Raw genomic sequence first — 15,997 nt, forward strand, 5'->3', positions numbered from 1 at the left:
TGATAAAAATGTTTTTTCTCTACACACGACGACCCTTTTTAACATATGACTATAGTGTTGCTGTATCAAAAAGACGTTAACAGGCTTTACAAAGAACTGTTGTGGTTACAATAAAACATGAATTAAAAACTTGATGAAAGAGTAACGTAGAGAATTCTAATTGCAGTTGGAAACACTGTGGCATATGCAAGTAAGAAAATACAGATGGAGCCACAAGAAATGCGTTTTAGTAGTCCTGACATTCAGTAGGTTTGGTTGTGTTTGTATTTGGAGTTGGGAAAGAAGTTCCAAAGTTTGAGTTTAGCTACAATGAATTCAATCACATAAAAATTTTGGGGTTTCCGGCTATACTGTGGCTTTACATGTTAGGGCCCACTGTCTAACAGAGGTGGTCAGTAGTTTGACCAAATATGGATAGGCCTCGAGAAATGTACTCGGCCACTCACAATGGCGAGCCAGATTTAATCAGGGCGAGCTATTTTTAGGGCCTGCTGGTCAGTACTGGTGACGTGACGCCAGGTGTTCTGCTCAACCACAAGTGATTGGGCAAAGAAGATGCCGTTATATTTTGTTTTCATCTTCTCGCATTTTCTCTGCATTCAGAGACAGAAGTCAAAAGTCAGTTTGTCTTCTTAAATTTACTTTTCTTTCTCCGACTGTGAAATTAGAGGATTTTGACACAAATCTGGACCCAATCACTATAAAAAAGTGTGCCACTCCAGTGGTGTTAAAAGTATTAAAAGTAAGGTGTATCAGCTCACCAAAAAGCTGTGGCAATTGAATGCATAACAGTTATTGATCCTTAGAAGAGGAACATGCTACTTGGTGAACAAAAGTTTCTTGGGCAGATGTTAAAGCCACATCTTTTTGAAACAATAAGACTTTCATTCGGCTTAACCGATCAAAGTTAATCTGTGAAAGAAGAACTTTCGGTCACAAAGTAATTTCCCCATGAGAATGCGTAGGATGAAATAAGACATTTATACTGCAAGTCACAACATTGGAAACAGATACTAAAAAAAGGGAACCTGGTTTCATTGCACAGCAACTCTGATCATTTACAATTAAGTTGCTGCCATTGAAAAGTAGCAAAAATTCATACTTTATCAGGGGCATTAGAATACCCTTCAAATAACACACAAGGCTAGCCATTGAGGCATTACAAACACCATGAAGTGTTATCTCCCTGCAAACGAAGAAGTGTCCTAAAGAAGTTGTACAGTTGTGTAGACTAACCAAAACCTCTTTGTTTTCGTGCATACATTTGTACTGAAAGGGCAAAATCCAAGCAGCATGTAAAAAATGTGCTCCTATTACTTCATATCTGCCACAGGAAACTGTTTTAGACATGAGGTGAAATGAAAAGTTGGTATAGGTAAAGAAATTAATTTGTGAATCAGCCATGTGGCCGAAGGGGTTTCAGCTACATTAAAAGGCAATTTTCCTAACTTTTCTATATGAAGCCGATAAGTAAGTTGATTCCTTTCTTACACAACTTTCTGAATACGTGTAAAATTATAAGGCAAAAACAATTCAGTTGTAAATAAATATTTCCATGGTACGCGATTTAATTTGAAAACCTACAATGTCCAGTTTAACTGTAAAATGTATCTCCACTGTATTTGGCCATATTGAAGCATAGACATGTCATTCTGTATAATATAAACTGCAGATGAAACAATATTATTCAAAGAATAAATGTGTGTGGACAATGTAGTCACCCCATTATTGACAACTGCCAATGCTTTGTCAAGATTTTCCTGATCAATCTCTCTCTCCACCTTTTAAGTGGTCTTTAACTGCAGACAAGGTGGGATGTTCTAGCCATTGCTGGCATAATTTTCCTGCGGTAAAAGTAGTAACTACTCCAGAGTACTGCTACTGAATATACCGGGAATTTGGTCTACTTGCTGTAAACCCCTTGCAAGAGTTTAAAAATCGAGCTTTGCAGCCTTGTTGTCAACAGGCCGTAATATCCACCACTCTGAACTAGAAATAGACGGATTGTAAGTAATGCTGCATGAATCCTTTTCTGGATTGATATGCTGTGCATTATTCCGCCATCTAGTGGCAAGGTATGGAATTGTTAATTTTTTCCCACTTTTGTGGGCATCGTCGATCACCATTTTGTGGTAATCCCATCCCCTGGGTGACATCAGACAGCGCTGCGGAAGTTCCGGTCCATAGTGGCCATCTTCAGATTTTTTTCTGCTGTTGGGTCTGGAAGCACGACAGAGGAGCTCCGAAGGTTTTTCAAGAGAATCAAAGATTTTTAAAGAAAAGTGACCAAATCACCAAAGAGAGCAGCACTTTTTTTTCTGCCCGATGCAAGACACCCTGGTAACATTCACGTGGTTAGAGAATGATGGCAGAGAGGGTTCGTATAAAACACTCACTTTATATTCTGCCCCAACTGCCATCACAAGTTCGCCCAGAGAGACCCCCACAAGGTCTGTAACCTTTGCCTCCCGAAAGATCACAGGGATGAAGACTGCGATGCTTGCACTGCGTTTGTACTCAAGACTCTAAAAGTTCGTAGATGACAGAGGCTAGAGCACTACACTGTGGCCTGCACTCAGAGGATGCAGGTTTCGCTAAAGGATCTTGGTCTATCCAGTGACAATGGGGAAATTGTCAGGGAAGCCAAGACATCTCAGGGATGCCAAAATCTGCGTGGCTGATGCAGAAGAAAAGCGTCAAAAAAGGCAGTGCAGGATGCCGAAAAGAAAAGTTTGAAGGTAACTAAACCGCTTAACGGCTCAGATATCAAGCTCTCAGGCAATAAGTCCTCAACCCAGGAATACCGATGGAGGGAAGATACTGTTGAAACCTTTGACGGCGTCATCCGCTCAAGAAGGAGCGAGAGACCAGAACAGGGTTTCGAAGACGGTGGATTCATTGATGCTTGATGACGAACAAAAGGCGTTTGATGCTTGACGAACAAAAGGCACTCAAGGTCAAATGCAAAAAAAGAGAAGGCTTGCGGCTATAATGGCCACTCTCCTGCAAAGGAAGAAGCTGTTCGATTCCTTGAAGGAATTCCCGCAAAGCCTTCGACTGGCACAGAAGATGACCAGTCTTCCTTGGAGGCCCCAGTAAGTCCAGAACTTAATGAAGAGTAGCAGGAAGAGGTCTGCGAACCTGAGGAGGTTGAAGATGCAAGGGGGTTCGACGAAGAATCATGTACGATCTCGACACAAGATCCCTGGAGGAAAGAGTGAATAACTAACCTTTGAGACCATCTCCACCATAGATGACCTATCCCTCTACAATGACGTCCTCAAAACAGCTGCGGAGACCTATGGTGTTCACTTAGAGGAGGAAAGAGGAGATTAATATTTCCTCCTTGAAACGTTAATGCCATTTCACATTGGAAACCGTTATCTACCCATGCTCCCTAGCATATTAGACCAAGGGAAGGAGGCATTCGGGAACCAGTCACTGCAAGGACTGTAGCACCCAGAGTAGAAATAAAACAAACCTTCTACTCAAGACCCTAAATCTATCAGGGGAAACATTACTCTGGACTCACAAAGTGTAGCAACCGCCAAGAAAAGGAACAACGCCCACACATCCACAGGCCCACCACCTGAAAAGGAAGCTGAAAGACTTGACATTGTGGGGAGGAGAAAGGAGAGGGAAGCAGCAACTCAATGGAGGATCGCTAACTCCAGCAACCTCTTAATCAGATACGGCCACCGACAATGGAACAAGATGGAGTCCCTCTTTTAGCATCTCCCAGAATATTACAGGAAAAGAGCCAAGGCAGGGATACAAGAGGGAAAGAACATTGCTAATACCAGCCTAAAGTCAGCCTTAGGTGCAGCAGATACTGCCAGCAGGCACATGTGCACAGGAACAACATTAAGAAGACATGCCTGGCTCAGAGTGTCTGGATTCAAACCAGAGGTGCAAGCAACACATCAATTACCTGGAAATAAAGACAGTTTTCCTAGCCTGAGGGCTTTCCAATCACACATAACCGTCAGACTGTACTAATCCAAACAGACAAGACAACAACCATGTTTTATCTCAACAAACAAGGAGGCTCGAAAGAGTAAACCCTAAGCAAACTAGCCCAAGAAATATGGAGCTGGACAATACCAAGACAAATCACAAAACAAACAATCCACCTACCAGGAAAACAGAACATTGGGCAGGCTAGTTAAGCAGGCTGGAAAGCACCTCCCAGAAATGGAAACTGAAACACTGGAGATCATTTTCAATTTTTATGGAAGCCAAAAATAGACCTGTTCGCAACAGCAAAAAACACAAAATGCCAACACTTCGCTTACAGGTTTCGACACCACCAGTCAGAAGGGAATGCCCTGTCAAAAAAACTGGTCAGGGAGATTTGCATATGGTTACCCTCCGATTCCCCTGATATCAATGGTACTGGACAAAGGCAAACAACCAGGGACAAAACTCATTATCATAGCCCCCACAATGGGCCAGATACACATGGTACTCGGACCTACCAGAGATGTCCAGGGGACATTTGATCACAATCAAAGTAGAACAAGATCTGTAAACAATGCAATACCGGAGAGTATACCACCCGTAACCATCAACATTCGGCCTAGCAGCTTGGCTTCAGAATATCTAGAATTTGGGCATCTGCAGCTTCTAACCAGGACGATGGAAATCCTTCGAGAAGTAAGAAGGTTATAATGCAAAATGCAGCAGATACATTAAATGGTGCAGAGATAGCAGAAACATTGAAGCAAGGACAGAGCAGGAAACTGTATTGACATACCTCACTCACCTGTTACATAGTGAGCTGACCTATGCATTGTTAAAGGTACCCCTGACAACAATAGTAGCCACACCAGGGGTATGTCAGGAAACAGCTTCTTCACATCCCCAGTGGTGACAAGACTCTTGGAATGTTCTAACAGAGTGGCACCACCAAGATAAGTTCCAGCACCATTGTGGAACTTAAACACTGTGCTAAGACAGTTAATGTTCAGGCCCTTTTGAGCCAAAGCACATAACGGATCTAAAGTCACTCACTCATTATGACCGCCTTTCTAATTGCAGTCCCATCACTAAGCAGAGCGAACAAGCTTCAAGCGCTAACAATACACGAAGCATACCTACAAATGCACAAGGACAAGGTAGTTCTCAACACCAACCCACATTTTCTGCCCAAAGTGGTGACTCGCGGTCATGTCAACCAAAGCATACAGCTGCCAACTTTCTTCTAAAAATCTAATGCTCTACACACAGATGTAAGGAGGGATGCAAGATACTATCTGCAAGAAACAAGAGTTTCATGCCGCATTGCCCTGCTAAAAATTGTGGCGCTGCCCAGGCGTTTATATTTCTTTGCGACCTAGTCTCTCTATCTGCCCCCAGTGTTCCGCTCCTTTGAGCGCATGATGCGTGATTTCATTTGGAACGGCTCTTGCTGCCGGGTTGCGCTAAGCTTTATCTGCCAGTGGATCGGGGAGGCCTTGCAGTACCCCACATAGAACATTATTATCTAGCAGCTTAACCCCATTGGGTGGCTAGATGGATGAGCGGGCAACACACAGAAAACACAGCCGCATATCATCAGGCCTGGTCAAGCTCATCCATTCTTCGCCTATTCTACCCTGGAAGCTGGGACAAGACCCCAGAGCAGCTAATGCTAGCTAGGTACTTTTAAGCGCGCTTTATTAGGTCTCGGCCTAGCGTTACACTGCGCAGAAGTGTTCGCGCAGCCGAGATTTAATATTTACAGTATTGGGGGCTTAAACCGGCCCCTCTTCTCCATTGGCTGGCCTCGTAAATGCTGGCCAGCCATTGGAGGAGAGGGGAATCACTCCATTTAAGCCCCTTCTTTTTGGGACAGAGGGGTGTGTTTTTTCTCTTCTTTCTCTCCCTGACGTCATCGGGAGAGAGCACGCCCCTCATCACGCTGCCTGCACGCTCAAGCTGGCTCTCTGATTAGTGTTCCTTATTAAGAGGGCCGACTGGCACGTGCAGGCAGCGTGAGCAGACTTTGCCTCACTTTTCTTGCCTCTGCCCCGTTTGTGCTCACTCTCTTCCTGCCACATCCACACCCAAATTAAGAGGTACATATATATTGTTGGGATGTGTGTACTTCAAACTTTGCTTTGCCGCAATGTGAAATGTTCTTTTGCAGTTGTAACTCTGTTAACTCTGATGACGGCCTGGTGAGGGAGACCTGTACTGCAGATCACATTTCACCGCCATACCAGTGGTACTCAAGACAAAATGACGCGTTCGTGGATCATTTGCACATCAACGAGCTATTTGTTCCACAGACGCTGCATGTAGAGTGAGTATGGCAGGACGTTGCCACACAGGTGTTCACTCATCCCATTAGTCCCTGGTATTCCCCAGATGCTTTGGGGAAGGTGGTAGATCGGAAACGACCGACTAACCGAAAGCAAACACACTAAACCAACAGTTACGGAATACTACGAAGGTGGCGGAAATGGGGGACGTACAGGAGAAAAGTTCTCTGAATAGCCCACAATAGACAAAATTAGCAAGCGTTTCCAGCCAATCCAAAGCTACAAAACAGTCTCTTAGACGAGGGAGTCAATGAACACCGAGTGCTCTATTAACCAATCCCAAAACGAGAGTCCTACAAACCAATCCTAGATCGTTATGGTTTCCCACATCGCCTAGAATATATTACCTTCTTCTCGATTGGCTGCCTGTACTTTTCAGTGCCCATGCTTTTGCCCTGCTCGTTTCAATTTCAACTCAGAATTAAACAGCGGAAGCACCCTCACTGTGTGTTTATTTTCATCCATCATTTTCAGTAAAAGTGGACATGGGGTCGGTCCAAGCCCCCGGCGACATGGAGCGTGGTAGTGCGAAAGCAAGGATGAGGTGGGTTTTCTGTGGTGAGCTCCAAAGCAGTACTCTTATGTGGTGATTGATATGAAGTCCTTATAGCTTAGAATGGCACGGCTACGGTATGATTCTAAAACCGGCAACCGTAGCACATTCAAAATGCACTCGGGTAAAGTGAGATGTCGTGATGACGTGGATCCCAAGACCACCTCGCCCGGGGCTTCTCCCTGTCTCCAGCTCCCTCGCACACCTTCCCAGCTCTCTGCCGCGGTGGCTGGCTCGGGGTGCGCTGAGCACTGTAAATAAAGGCAAGCCCCCTCCCGCCCCTGACCGAGGCTGCCCGAGATCCGGAGGGGCTGAGGAGGTGCAGGGGGCCGAGGGGCGTGAGACAGCAGATTTAGCACTCCGTGTCTGAAACTGCCACACCCTCTGATTCTCCCAGACTCCCTCTCCTCCGTTCTATCTCATCCTCCCACTCTCCTCCTCACCTCACTCCATTCCTATCTCTCCTTTCACACCCTCTTTCCCCATTCGCACATTTCCATTCTTCCTCTCCCCTAAACCCTTCACCCCTTTCCCTCCCCCCTCCCACTTCCTAACTGTGCTCTAATCTTTGTATCCCTCTCTCTCCTTCCCCTCCTGTGTTTCTATAGCCCGCTGCTCCCATTCTTCTACATCTCCCAAGTCACCCTCTTAGTTACTCCCTTCTCCAGTACCCACCTTTGCCCCCTACCCCCGCCTCCTTTCGGCTGGTGCGGCAACCATGGTGCTGGTGACCCGGTTTTCGTGCCTCTGTGCCCTGCCCTGCTTGTGAGCCGGTTTTTGTGCCTCTGTGCCCCCCTGTCCCCTCGTTGCTCGTGCTTGCTCTCCTGCCCCTGCCCCCTCGTTGCTTGTTGTGCCTCTGTGCCCTGCTTGTGATCCGGTTTTTGTGCCCTGCCTGTGATTCGGTTTTTGTGCCTCTGTGCCCTGCTTGTGATTCGGTTTTTGTGCCTCTGTGCCCTGCTTGTGATTCTTTTTTTGTGCCTCTGTGTCCTGCCCTTCTTGTGATCCGGTTTTTATGCCTATGTGCCCTGCTTGTGGTCCAGTTTTCGTGCCTCTGTGCCCTGCCCTGCTTGTGATCCGGTTTTTGTGCCTCTGTGCCCTGCTTGTGATCCGGTTTTTGTGCCTCTGTCCCCCCTGCCCCCTCGTTGCTTGTGCTTGCTGCCCTCTCGTTGCTTGTGCTTGCTCTCCTGCCCCCTCGTTGCTTGTTGTGCCTCTGTGCCCTGCTTGTGATCGGTTTTTGTGGCTCTGTGCCCTGCTTGTGATCCGTTTTTTGTGCCGCTGTGCCCCCCTGCCCCCTCGGTGCTTGTGCTTGCTGCCCCCTCGTTGCTTGTGCTTGCTCTCCTGTGTGTGTGTGTGGCTTTGTGTGTGTGTGTGTGGCTCTGTGTGTGTGTGTGGCTCTGTCTGTGTGTGTGTATGTGTGTGGCTCTGTCTGTGTGTGTGTGGCTCTGTGTGTGTGGGTGCGTGTGGCTCTGTGTGTGTGCGTGCGGCTCTGTGTGTGGGTGCAAATGCAATAGGTCTCGCATTTGCGAGAGATTAAGCTATTGGCATTGTAAATATAACATTTATTTATATATTTTAAAAACTAAAATAATGTCATGAGCAATGACAATAGCTCTAACTTTAACAAGGACGAGACCATTGCATTGTAAATGCTTGTTACTCACTAAGGACTGCACCCCATATGCGCCAGCCCTTCCCCTCCTAGGCACGCCGAAAGGCCAGAACTGTGTCATGAGTGCGGATCTCCATGCCTGGGAAGCAGTGGGGTTGCAAACATTGGGCGACCTTTACAGGGACGAGCAACTGACACCCTTTATAGAGCTAGTGACAGACGAAGGGCTCCCTCAGGGACAGTTTCGGCCCCATTCCTCCCTGCTTGCGGAACTGAGGGTGTAGTGGGGCGATATATCGCAGTAACCTGCAATGCACCACACTGTCCAATATGTTCACAGCATGGGCACAGAGAGGCGCCTTATTAAGTGGTTCGCTGACTCTTTGCTCACACACAGAACACACTGACTGACTTCACTCAGGGGTCGCTGGGATTCTGCCTTACAGGACCCCAGCACTGACAAGGAGAGGTACAACATTTTGCAGAGTCCAGTTCACATACCCGGAAATGCTAGGTTCTGCCTCATACAGCTCTACATAATTCATAGGGCATATCTCACATCGGACAACATAAACCGATATTTGCTGCCGCAGAGTTGCCCTTGTCCCCGCTGTCAGCTGATGAATGCCGACCTAATTCATATGTTATGGGGTTGCACTGCTTTGGCCGCCTTCTGGCGAGTGATCACCACTCATCTCTTAAATAGCACAGAGCACACAGTGGCAAACACTTAGGAGATATGCATTTTAGGCCTATTCCATAGAACCAAACAATGGAAGGCGTCACCACTTTTCATAGACCTGGGCCTGAATACCGCCAAACGGCTGGTCACCAGGCGGCGGAAAAACACAGAACCTCCATCATGGGAAGTGAGGCTTCGCTTCTTCACGAACTGGGCATGTGCAGAGAGTATGGCGCTGAAACGAGAGGATGCACTGGGACTGCGCAAATTTCTCCTGGCGTCTGCCTGGGAAGTCATGCTTGGGGAAAACCTGTACGGGGTGCCATTCCCCCAGCTCAGAAACACACGCTGCACCTCAGACACTTGTGTCTTGAACTTCCATTGACAACAACTAACAACCCTAACCAGAGGGTGCACCTGTGCCCCCGACACTCATTCCCCAATCGCTCAATGCTACGTGCGTTCCTTATGCGGGTGGGATGCTGGCCATCAGGCTCTTAGCAATGGGTACAAACTGGATCCAAATCGCTAGGGCATGCAGTTAGATACTTTTGTATTATCCATCACCCCTGTTAACCTTCTCCTTTCTATCCACATGCACAATTGCGCTACTTTGAGACCATCACTGGGCACAGTTCTTCCCAGCCACCGCGCACGCGGACACTCAACTGTGCCAACAATATCACCACCTCCTCACTTTCTAGCATTGCACAATTGTAAATATGTAATCTCCGTCTCTTGATCAGCTGTTGATTTGGTATTGTAGTTCACGCTATCAACACAGTTTGTATTTGCATGTGTTGCATCCTTTGTTTACCCCACAAAATACCAATAAAGAAATTTCAACAAAAAAAGAAACACCAGTTTCGTGAAGGAAACCAGTTTGTATCCTTTGCTAAAGCAAGCATAGGTTCCCCAATAACTAAAGGAACAATCTCAAAGACAGTAGAAACAATGCAGACTTGCTATTCAAGGGAGGGGATCACACTGCCCACACACCCCAGAACCCATTGAACTAGGAAAAGAGGTGCAACACTGGCATTCTTAGCAAACGTCCCCATTGGCCCTATTTGCACAGCAGCAACATGGGCATTACCTCACACTTTTGCAAACATTATTGTGTGGACGTTCAGATGTACAAGGAAGTGCCATTGGGACAGAAGGTACTACACTTGTTTACTAACGCTTCGTCTTTTTATCCCACCTAACCTAATGGAAATGACACAGCATGTAAATCCAGAATAAGATTCAGGCTGCAAAAAAATAAATAGTTACTTAACAGTCAGAGTAGTTTGGCAGCTTGAAGAGTTTTCTGGTTTCACATGCGACCTACACTCCCCAGAAATGGGAGATGATGTAACTAGGTTGAGGGAAAAAAAGATAATAGGAAGTACACTAGAAAAGGAAGATAGAATGCAGGCTATGCACTGGATCATCCGGGACACTGCCTGACGTCACACAGGTAATAAACATACCACCAAATGGTGGTTGATGATGCCTACACCTGAGGGAAAAAAACAATAATTCCAGACCTGTCCTCTAGATGGTGGAATAATGCACACTATGTGAATCCAGAAAACTCTTCATGCTGCAAAACTACTTTCTGGTAACTATCCATTGCGTTCCATTTTGCACCATCTCATTGAACTATTGTTCAGTGAAATTAATAAACTGTTGCCAATCAAATTTTGCAGCCGAGGGAATGCTTGACGAGTTTACATTTTTAATATTCGCCAAACCAAGACATGTAGTCTGTTGTAATGTTTTGTTTAGAATTTTATTTTTTTCGAGGGATGCAAATTAAAATATCAGTGCCCTGGACCTGCCAGTGTTGTGCCCCCCAAATAGGTTTAAGATCAAATTGTCCTTCCAGTTTTCATAACCGTGTATGGCTGGTTGTGAAATAAACAAATTGGAATAAATTAACTTTGCATGAGCATATTTTTCTTCACTGGCGAAGGTGTAAGACTATAATTTTTTTTAAAAAGGATCTGTAGGGACATGATAAGGAAAATAAGGCAACTTCTGTAAATAGTGTTTAAGACTACCCAGAGGAGTTCCCACTGTGTATAAATAAAAACAGCATGTGGAATACTAGCTATATGTAAATAGTGATGTGCATAACGATGGTAACAAAACATTTCACCGTAATTTGCGGAATTCAAATACAGATCCTCATACTCAAAAAAAGTCATAGCGTCCTATTAATCAGAAATGTAATCTGGGGAAAAAATGTCATCCATAGCAACTTAAAAAACTTATGGTATTTGCATTGTTTCAGTTGGACCTAAAATGTCATGGGAAATTTTAACCCAAACAATACCACCATAAACAGAAAATGCAGTAATGACCCCCAGGGACAAGTCTTTTGGGACCTTTTATGAAGAAGAATCTGGCGAAAGCATCTCAGCTACAAGTTCTGGTGAAGTACGATCTGGAAGGTAGCACCCATTCAAAAGCAGAAAGAGAACTGTAAGAAATCCAATTCAGAGGCGATAAAAGAAAATTCCAACAATAAAGCCATGGAGGAAATAGATAAGTCTGTTTCAGCATAAGGAAAAATGTTTGTGTATCACATATAGAGGTATGTGTGGAGTCATACGAAAAATCACCAATGTTGACAAAATAACCAGAGTCAAAACAGGAACCTCATCAAGTAAAGGAGAGCAGGTAGGCACCTCCAAAGATTGTTGATAGTATATAACTTCATTGCAAGTAGCAGCAGTGGAAAACGGCAAACTCACATTAGAAACACATCCTGTGTTGTTATCATTTACTGGTACGATGGAAAGTGTAACATCTGTAGAACCCAGCCGGGTGTAGAAAGATTAGGACTGCTTACTGCAAGTAGAGGGATTTTTTGCAGTATAGGGAAAGGTGTGCAGGAACTACCCAGAAACCCTTGGGTAGTACTGGCCACATGATGTAGCTCAGGGGTCTCCAACCTTTTCCATAGTGAGAGCTACTTCTGATAAGTGAAAATTGTCGTATGCTACTAAAGGCCAAGCAACTCATGCTTTTTTTCTAAGAGACCCCCACACTCCGCTGTAAGGGAACTACAAAGTTTGAACTACAGTTGACTGCGCAACTGCTTAGTGTTGATGTTTGTATATGGTTGAGGGCAGGAGGGTTATAATTGTACTGACATTACTATAATTATATCCTGGATTACCAATGGACCTCATATCGGTTGTAACACTTTCAGACAGTCCTGTCTTTTAGATTACATTTTGCATGCTGACATTTAGAACTCAAACATCCAATTCTAAGAGCACATACACAGTGCGCAGAACGTGACATGCTATGATGAGAGTCGCATGTGATGTGTCCACTGGCATTTCTGGAAACGGAAGATGGACATATATTTTTATAAAGACACATTTACACCTTGCTCTTCCAGCCTTCTTTTGTTTTGGTGTGTTACTTAAATTATATTATTTGTGATTCGAAACCTTTCTGTAGTGACACCAGCAGGTAACAGCCACCAGAAATGGTTTAATGAAACATAGCTTATTTAAAGGCAGGGCTGCAACCCAGCCGTCGATCCTCAGCAACTGACAAAGAAACGTACAACAAAGAACATTACAGAATGCTACATTCTGACAGAAGTCCAGGTCCCAGCACAAGTTTGAGGTGGAACCGGACACAAGGACTGTCAGAATGCTACATTTTCCTTTTCATAAAACAAGCTATAATGAAACTATAATACAGTAAGAAATAAAGAGCTATAAAAAATAAAGAATAATAAAAACACAAATATCTCTTGAACACTTCATAAACTTGAGTAGAACAACAAAACAAAATAACATTAGCAGAATTTGAAATGGGACGTATGGTAAGCGTAGAGATAGAACACCATGGGTCACTGCCTAAACCTGACAGGGAACCTTGAACAACGTCCCCTCCTACATAGCACAATTTCTATCTTCTCTACACAACCATCACATACCCTTTTTCATTCTTTCACCTTAACGTCATTTTCGAAGCATGTGCGCTGTATATCACATGCTTTGCATACTCCTGCCATCTAGTGTTGGGTCCGATGTTTGCAAGTTGTTTTTATTTGAAGAAGTTTTTCCAGTCACAAGGTAAGTTGACTCCTCCTTTCGGTAATAGTGCGCATGGGCATCGAATCCATTGTTAGATTGTTTTTTTCTGCCATCGGGTTCGGACGTGTTTTGCTGCACTTCAAAACAGTTCCTAAGGTTCCCCTTGGTGCGCAGTCCACTTACCCTCAACGGTATTGTTTTCGATAGCGTATCCCATTCTTCGCATATCATCTTGGTTTATAAAACTCTTTCCGAGGAAATTTGTGGAAAGCCATCGGGGCCATCTGCATTGGTCCACCTTGCAGTCCATGGATCGGACTCCATTAAGATTTTTCCCCAGGTGCCCTGCAAAGTTTCCGGACACTGACTCACAGGAAGTGTGCAACTTGTGCTTATCCCCAGATCACCTGAAACAGGACTGCAACGCGTGTAGATCTTTCTGATTAAAGAAAATGCTCAGTGACTGTCGGGCTCGAAGTCACGAAATGCAAAGTTAAAACATTGGCTCCATTCCGGACCTTATCGGAGAGGATGCTGTGCAAGAGACACACTAGGAATGGAGGAAGAAGAACAGGAGGAGATCATTTCTGTCTCTGAATCCGGCTCCGATATGGACGAAGAAATTCCGCATGGTCAGTGTATCGTGAGTACCGTACCTCCCTTGCCCCAAAGTCCAAGTCAGCCCAAGGAAAAGGTCTCACCTCCCCCTTTGGGCCAAGGTCGGCACCGAGAAAATGTCTCCAACGTCCCGCCTTCAAGCTCGGCACCAAAACACACACAAAAGCCTTCTGGCTCGGGATCGAATCTGCCACACTCTAGTCCCGAGCCGAAACCTTCGGCCTCGAAACCAAAATCAGTCTCGGAGCCGGCCTCTTCAACAAAATCGAAAGCTTCTTTGGATCTGAAAGCTTTGGTACCGAAAACACTGCCACCCAAAATCTTGGCGCCTAGACACAAAAATGCTCCGTTACCGCAACAGATCCCCCGTTACGACATCCCGCCTTCCAAACCGGACCCGAAACAAAAAGAACTGTTTATTAACCTTAGAACTGGACATCTTTCCATCAAATTGCCACTTAAGCGCATACCAGAGCCAGAGGACACTTATCACATTCCTCTTAAAAAGAAACATGTTGGTACTAACCCTTCTTCTCCTCCTCTATCACCTCCTTCCCCACAAAACAAAAATGTACTGATAACACTTAATAATTTACCACAACCACCTGATGATCAGGATGATGGTGATGGGGGAGATGATACTATGCCTTCATACTCCTGGACGGATTGTAATACGGATTCACCCACAGATAATGACCCTGACCTTTATCCTACAAAGCCTTCTCCACCAGATGATAATGTAGGCTATATAGGGCTGCTGAATAATATGGGGTTCAATTACATATGAAATCCCTAGAGGAGGACTTCTCTTTGAGAGACTTAGCACTTCACAAAGATCTAGCTACACACTCCCCATGCTCAAAGGTATGTTGAGACATGCGGACGACATGTTTAAAGACCCGGTTCATGCATGCGTTCTCACCCCTAGAACAGATGAGAAATATAAACCTGCACCATCAGATCCAGCTTTTATTAAAGGCCAATTACCATTAGATTTTTTAGTGGTTTCTAATACCCGTAAACGGGCAAACTCATAAACTTTAGGGGATGCCCCCGTCCAGACAAAGAATCTAAACTAATAGACACCTCTAGGAAAAGAGTAACCGCCCAAGCAGCAAATCACTGGCGTATTGCTAACACCCAGGCTCTCTTAGCCAGGTACGACAGAGCGCACTGGGACGAAATAGAGCAATAGCTCCAATTTCTACCAGATGAACATAAATCCAAAGCTTAAGACTTAATACAAGGAGGAAAGCTCATTTCTAGTTTGTCAATTAGGTGTGCTTTAGATGCCGTTTACACTGCAGCTAGAGCCATTAATACCATTGTTTTATTAAGAAGACACGCCTGGTTAAGATTTTTCGGGTTTAAACCTGAAGTCCAAGCTTTCATTCTGAACATACCGTTCGACAAACAACATCTCTTTGGTTCTGTTGTAGACACCTCGTTAGAGAAAATGTTGCAAAATCTATGGGAGCCCTAGATTCCCCATCCAATCTTCAAGAGGTTTCTTTAGAGGAGGGTGCAGAGGCAACAACGGGAAGGGTAGGGGTAAAGGTTCCACAGTACGTACCTCCCCCTCACGTAACAAACAGTGACTTGCCTCCGCTTCCCCCAATCATTCAACACCTGCCGGGGGACGTCTTTCTCAATTCCTGCCTGTCTGAAAATCAATAACTACAGACAATTGGGTGCTAGGAATTATCCAATCTGGTTATTGCCTGGTACTTACAATGATCCTCCAAAAATTCCTCCACGTTCACTTAAAATGTCACCACAGTATCAACACCTCCTCAAAAAAGAGGTTCAGTCTCTACTACTAATGGAGACATAGAGCCTGTACTGCTACAATATCATGGGTTGGTTGTGTGCTGTCTCAGACCCATACTAGATCTCAGAGAACTAAATCATTACAATCAGATCATTTTCACATGGTGACACTTCAACAAGTGCTCCCACTTCTACAGCAAGGCAACTTTGTCTACTCTGTACTTAAAGGACGCATAGTTCCGTATTCCAATACATCCCGCTGATTGCAAATATCTCAGATTTGTGATAAAGGGGTGTAAGAAGCTGGCTCAGTAAATATTATACCAAAGTGAGGTATAGTGTGCACAGAGTACAGTGGAACCCAAAAGGTAGGCAGAGGTAAAGTAGATAGCTCCTCACTCTCTATTTGTG

At 44.9% G+C, this 15,997-nt stretch overlaps 1 protein-coding gene across 3 annotated transcripts in view; it reads left to right on the forward strand.

The window, feature by feature from the left end:
• QSER1 (glutamine and serine rich 1) overlaps positions 1–15,997 on the forward strand; it is a 1,012,913-nt gene that overhangs the window by 617,306 nt on the left and 379,610 nt on the right. The window lies entirely within an intron of this gene.

Source organism: Lissotriton helveticus, chromosome 3_1 (assembly GCF_964261635.1).
Source record: "Lissotriton helveticus chromosome 3_1, aLisHel1.1, whole genome shotgun sequence".
In the NCBI taxonomy this organism is placed as follows: Eukaryota; Metazoa; Chordata; class Amphibia; order Caudata; family Salamandridae; genus Lissotriton; species Lissotriton helveticus.